Below are 6,898 nucleotides of genomic sequence, written 5' to 3' on the forward strand. Positions count from 1 at the left end.
TCAATTGCGTCACTTGGTACATCCGGTTACTCGTAAGTTACACTCATTCCCAGATCTCCAGAAAAAAGCCCTTTTACCTTCTCAACACCTATATACTTATCTTCAAATACGCCACTTTTTTCCACTTTATCACCTTCATTGACTCTGGGGAAGCCTACTCTCTTCGAACGTTTATGCATGCAGGGTCCCCACCAAAGGGGTATAATTTCTAATATTTATAAACTTCTCATGGAAGCCCCCTCCTTTTCCAATGATACTCACCTTTACATGCGTAGGTGGTCTCAATTCATACAACGCGATATTGATTTATTAGCATGGAAGAAAATTTAGATCTTCTGTCTGTGTGGTTTTTAAGGAAAATATTTACAAGATCATGATGTTATGGTACAAAACACCTGAAGTTCTGCATGCTTATAATTCGAGTGCTTCTCCTGATTGCTGGCGCTGTAGTAGAGACCTCGGTTCTCTTTATCATATTTTTTGGACATGCAGCTCCATTACTCCTTTTTGGCAGGATGTTCTCTCCTTGCTGAATTCATTGCTGCATGTCTCTCTCCCACTTGATCCACTACATTTTTTGCTAGGTTTACCATTCCCTGGACTACCTAAATTATCCAGGAAACTTGCTGTACATGTACTGACCGCAGCCAGGAGAAGTATTCCTATGTGTTGGTTGTCCTCTGATCCTCCTTCAATGCCGATTTTGTACAAACTTATTGCTGATGTAAGACAGATGGAATATTTGACTGCACTACATAGTTGTTCGTTTGCTGTATTTGAGATGATTTGGCTCCCGTGGGATACTTTCACTTCTTCTATGCCGGCCCACATTGCAAGGCCCTGATATCCTCCACACTGTTATTTTATGATTCCGCTGGTCCTGACCCTATTTAATTTTGCCATCGATGTACTTTTCTGTTATGTTTATTTTCTCTTTTTATCCTTGTTAAACATGTTGTTTGTATTTCACGTAAACCAATAAAAATTGTTAATATAAAAAGATTCTAAACAGACATAAATTTGTTGGATGTGTATTACTTAACCCATCTATTGATTGCTGCCAAAAATGTGATTCCTCTCTTCTGGAGCTAGGCAAGATATTACTGAAATCCAATTGGATCAGAAAGGTGAATAAGGTGATAGAAGCAGAACAGTGTGTGGTGATTTGTATAGATCAATGTGAAAATTGTTACTATGGTTAGGCTACCTGGACTTTTTTCTTTTTTTCTTTTTTTCTTTTAATCCTCAGCTTTTTCTGCTTGGTCATTATTGTATACAGGACACCCTCCCCATAGCATCTATCTCACCCTGGCTATGGTAGAGCTGACCCTCACCAGCTGAAGTTATTTCCCATTATTACTGATTTTGGATTTTGTTTTATATATCCAATTAGGTCATTGTTGGTTCTTTTATTCCATTACCCAGCTCCAAGAGGACATGGAACAGCTTGTTCAATGTTTTGTTTGCAACAAAAAAATACTGGAAATGTTTATCTAAAACTTTATTTTTATTGTTATAGAAATAGGAAAAAATAGTCCAGCCAGCACACACCTCACCCAGCCTGAGTGGTTAACAAGTAAAAGCAGCCTCAAACATGTTAGGGGCATGGTTTGGATGAATCAAGTTGAGGCTGCTTTTACTTGCTAACCACTTGGGCCGGTCCAGGTGTGCAGTGGCCGTGCTATTTCTTCCTATTTCTAGGCAATCGCAGCGAAATTGGGAGTGGGTACCTGTCAATTTCGGGTACCCGCTCCCCCCCTGCTTCCCAAAGGTGCTAATCCTTAATGGGGAACGGGGGAACCAGTCTTTAAAGTGGAACTTCCTCTTTTGGGTAGAACTTGGCTTTAAGGAGGAGAAAGGGGGCAGTAGCAAGTCCAAACAAAAATAGCCAATATGCACCCTTAAGGTGGAGTAGGAGGAAAAGTGCACATGAGCAACAGTGTAAATCTCTGTATCCTTGAGTAAGATAAGGGGAAAGAAAAGGGGCTCAATACCAGGTTCATGCAAAAATGAATGCTACGTGCCCTTGAAGAGGAGGTAAAGATCACATAAGCAGCAATGTAAAAAAAAATGGCTGCTCTGCACCTCATTAGAATGAACAGGAAAACAGTGCATTGGCAGGCCCAAACAAAAATGGCTGCTATATGTCCTTGAGGAAGAGGAGGAAAAGGGCACATTTGCAGGCCCCAAAACTGCTTTAATGACAGTGCCACAAGTGTAAGAGTATAACTTTTCCCAGAAATAACAGAATCCCATGAATGGACAAGGGGAGGGGTAAATAGATCTTTCATATATGAGAGCTTCAGTGGATCTGAAACACAGCTGAACTATCCAGCATAAATGAAAGTATTAATTTTATTACATTACAATACATTTTATTCACACCGGAAATGATAAAAGCCTATCTGCTTGGAGTTCCACTGCAGTGCTGGAACACTTAAAAAAGAAAAGAAAAGTCGGGCAGTCATAGCGTTGAAATACTAGGGATGTGCTCCTGGAACCTGGTGCTAGCTGTTTGAGTTACATTTCTTAAACTGTATAATTGCTGGGGTAAGGAAGTTAAATTGGCATTATACTGTATGTGGGTAACAGATGGTGCCCTTACCCATGTTTGAGGATGTTTTTTCCAGTTTGACGTAGATGATCTCTTTTTTAAATATTAATAAAAAAGATATATGTAGATAAGGGACTATTTGAACTTGATGGATGAACTTCCATATATTTTGACAACAGTATGAAGTTATTTTTTGTTCCACACATTTCCCATTCAGCACTGTCCATTTCACATGCAAAGGTATAATGGATGTTAATAATAAGCTGCAAATGTGAAATTTGATTACCTTTGTTAGGGAAGAAATGTTCTTAAAAGTAATGTTAAAGCTAACTCCTGAGTCTTATAATTTGATTATCGTTGGTTATAATTTAGCCACAGACTTTGGTGGATGTGTAATAAAGGTCTCTATGCTGGCAAAGGGCCACATTGTTGTAATATATAAGGAAAAGAAAGGACTTTTGGAGGTTGTGTTGTGTACAAACTTTTAAACAAAGGGTTATTTTGTGAACACATGTTTGTATAAAACAGCTGCTACAATATCTGGCAACAAGTTACAATAAAAAACAATCCACTTATAATGGGCATTAAAAAGGAAGAAAATACTCTCAGTGACTGATGCAATACAATAATAAAAAAGACATGGCACGGTATGCCCTTCACATATGGTTATACAAGAAACTAACTCAGATTGTTTGAAATGGCCAACTCTCACTTTTTAATGGTAAGCTGTGATTTCAACAGGCTTTTTTTTTCAAAGGAAACCTAACTTGAGACCTATTTTTAGGCTTCTATTGATAATATCGTCCCTACAAATTCCAGTTGCCCAGCTTTCAAGCAAATGCTTTTGCTTTAATATTTCTAATATACCAACTTGGAACACATTTTTATAAAGGTAGTCTTACTGAACCAGGGTTCCTCCAGAGGTTCCTAGGGGTTCCTTAAGTGATTAGCAATTTCTGCTCCTCAGATAAGATTCCACAATAACCAATAATCTTTTCAGATATCTGTAAAGGGGTCACTTCACTTACTGCTGTTATAGTAGGTGGCACTACGCTGACCATCAATGTAAGGGGCACTATGCTGATCATTCATTTCAGGAGTCACTGCACTGATCATCAGTGTAAGGGTGCACTCCACTGGCCACCAGTGCAAGAGGTTGTTTCACTGATCACCAAAATAAATATAGCACTCACCCCCTTGAAGGCGGCTTAATTTTGCTGGGTTCCCCTAAGCTCTGCACAGCCTGACGACACACATTGTCTACATTTTACACACAGAGTCAGTAAAACAGTACTTGAGCTTGTTTTTGCTGTTTTTATTAACTACTTCCCGTCCGCCCTTTAGCAGAAATACTGCTACAGGGCAGCATGGGTGCGAAAAATCATGTATATATATGTGATTTTACAGTTCCAGGTGGGGGCGCATGCGAGAAACGCGCATGACCTAGCCGCCCTGCCAAGCGTGGCCACGGCTGTCAATCACCGGGTCCTGACTGTTGATTACTTGCCGGTGCCCGGTGATTGCCGAGGATCTCCGATGGGGAGGGGAACTGTTTGTAAACAAAACAGTTCTCCCTGTCAGCTCGTGCACACTGCCTTGCATAGCTGTGCACAGCACAGCCATACAAAGCAATGTGCTTATAGTGAGGCAAACACATGACCTCATAGTAAAACACACCCAGCACACAGTTAACCCTTTGACCGCCCCTCATGTTAACCCCTTCCTGCTCATTGCCATCAGTACAGTGTAAGTGTTATTTTTAGCACTGACTACTGTATTGGTGTCATTTTGGATGTCAGTGACACCAAGTCAGTACCCCCAGTGTCAGATTTCCCACTGTAGTCCCGCTATAAGTTGCTGATCACCATTACTAGTAAAATAAAAAATAAAAAAATATTTCCAGCATATATACTGCCATTTGTAAACGCTATAACTTTCAAGTAAATCAATTAATTTACACGTATTGGGATTTTGTTTTAGCAAAGACATGTAGCAGAATATAGTGAAACAATAAAACAAAGCAAAACATGAAATTAATCAAAAATAATTATACACAAATAATAATACATTCTGTGGTTATAAAATAAATGTCCAAAACCACCAAAACGAAAACATTTTTTAAAATTTGTGTCCAAATACAAAAAGTGATGAAACCAAAAACAAAGAAAGTCCTCTTTAAACATGCAAATAGTGCTCCAATAAATGTTTAGGATAAGTGTAATACAGAGAAAAGACTCAACGGATCCACACCTTCCTGTGAATACTGATGTATCCCGCACTCACCAGAGATAAGAATAAATTGCACTTTTTGGATACAATATTACCCTCCAATTCCCAGGGAAAATTTCCTCTCCATAGCCTCCTTCATATACAAGAGCTTCCTTACATCCAACTTCAAAAGGGATTTCCTCTCATAATGATGTGTTATATAGGAAGACAAAGGAGAACCAATAGTGCAATATTGCAAAGACTTTTAATTGAATAAAATAGTGCTCAATCTACTCACATTAGAACTTAAAATAAGTCACCAATTAACAAAATCCTCCAAAACAGACTTCCTAGTGTAAAATGGATTCCAGAAAGTAAACCAAACTGGCAGCACCGACTATGACGTCACACGCTCAACATAGGAAACTGGAACTATGTCTGTCTGATGCGTTTTGCCCCTCCTTCACTATTTGCATGTTTAACCACTAGCCTACAGGGCACTTATACCCCCTCCTGCCCAGGCCAATTTCCAGCTTTCAGCGCTGTCGCACTTTGAATGACAATTGCGCGGTCATACAACATTGTACCCATATGAAATTTTTATAATTTTTTTGTGACAGATAGAGCTTTCTTTTGGTGGTATTTAATCACCTCTGGGTTTTTATTTTTTCTTAAACAAACCAAAAACCACTGAAAATTTTGAAAAAAAATGTTTTTTCTTACTTTTTGTTATAAAATTATGTAAATAAGTGATTTTTCTCCTTCACTGATGTGCGCTAATGAGGCTGCAGTGATGGGCACTGATAGGTGGCACTGATGGACACTGATAGGTGGCAGTGATGGGCACTGATGAGGAGTCACTGGTAGGTGGCACTGATGGGCACTGAAAGGCAGCACTGATACATGGCACTGATATATGGCACTGATAGGCAGCACTGATAGGTGGCACTGATAGGCAGCACTGATAGGTGGCACTGATAGGAGGCACTGACTGGCACTGTTAGGCGACACTGACAGGCATTGTTAGGTGGCACTGATGCACACTGATTGGCAGCACTGACTGGCACTGATAGGCAGCACTGACTGGCTCTGGTAGGTGGCACTGATTGGCAGCGCTGATAGGTGGCACTGATTGGCATTGATAGGTGGCACTGACTGGCACTGATGGGTGACACTGAAAGGCAGCTCAGATGGGCACTGATATGTGGCATTGATGTGCACTGGTAGGCACTGATATGTGCCACTGATGTGGCACTGATGGGCACTGGCACGAGGCACTGATGAGCACTGACACAAGGCACTGACAGGTGGCACTGCTGGGGCTACACTGATCATCAGGGCACACTGATGATCAGTGCCCTGATGATCAGTGTACATGTCCCCTTCGCGGAAAGCCGATTACCGGCTCTCCTCTCCTCACGAGCTGTCAGCGTGACAGCTCAAGAGGAGAGAAATGCCGATAACCGGCATTTCCCTGTTTACATGTGATCAGCTGTGATTGGACACAGCTGATCACATGACCGAGCCGACATCTTTGGCTCTTTCTGTGATCGGTGATCCGCTGTGTCCGAGGGACGATCACCGCGCTGCGTGCTCCCTGAGCCGCGCATGCGCAGTGAGAATGGAAGGATGTCATATGACGTCCTCCCAGAACAAGAGAACCACCTTGCGCCTGCCATATTACTATATGGCAGGCGGGAGGTGGTTAAAGGGGACTTTCTTTGTTTTTGGTTTCATCACTTTTTGTATTTGGACACAATTTTTTTTTTTTTTTCATTTTGGTGGTTTTGGACATTTATTTTATAACCACATAATTTATTATGATTTGTGTATAATTATTTTTAATTAATTTCATGTTTTGCGCTGTTTTATTGTTTCACTGATATTTTGATTTTTTTCAATTTTCTTGATTCTTATCAAGGCACAGCAGCATTCACTTTCAAATTTTTCACACAGTTCTTGTGGCGCAGGTTGTTTTTGTTTTAGTTTATGTAGCAGAATACATATTTTTTGTTGTTTTTTTTTATAGTGCAAAAAAGTTCAATTTGTGGGAGAAAAAGGACATAAATTTCAATTGGGTGCAGCATTGCATGACCGTGCAATTGTCAGTTAAAGTAACACAGCGTCGTGTGCAAA

This window comes from Staurois parvus, unplaced genomic scaffold, assembly GCF_062004578.1.
Source record: "Staurois parvus isolate SC_StPar_1 unplaced genomic scaffold, SC_StPar_1.0 ptg000022l, whole genome shotgun sequence".
NCBI lineage: Eukaryota > Metazoa > Chordata > Amphibia > Anura > Ranidae > Staurois > Staurois parvus.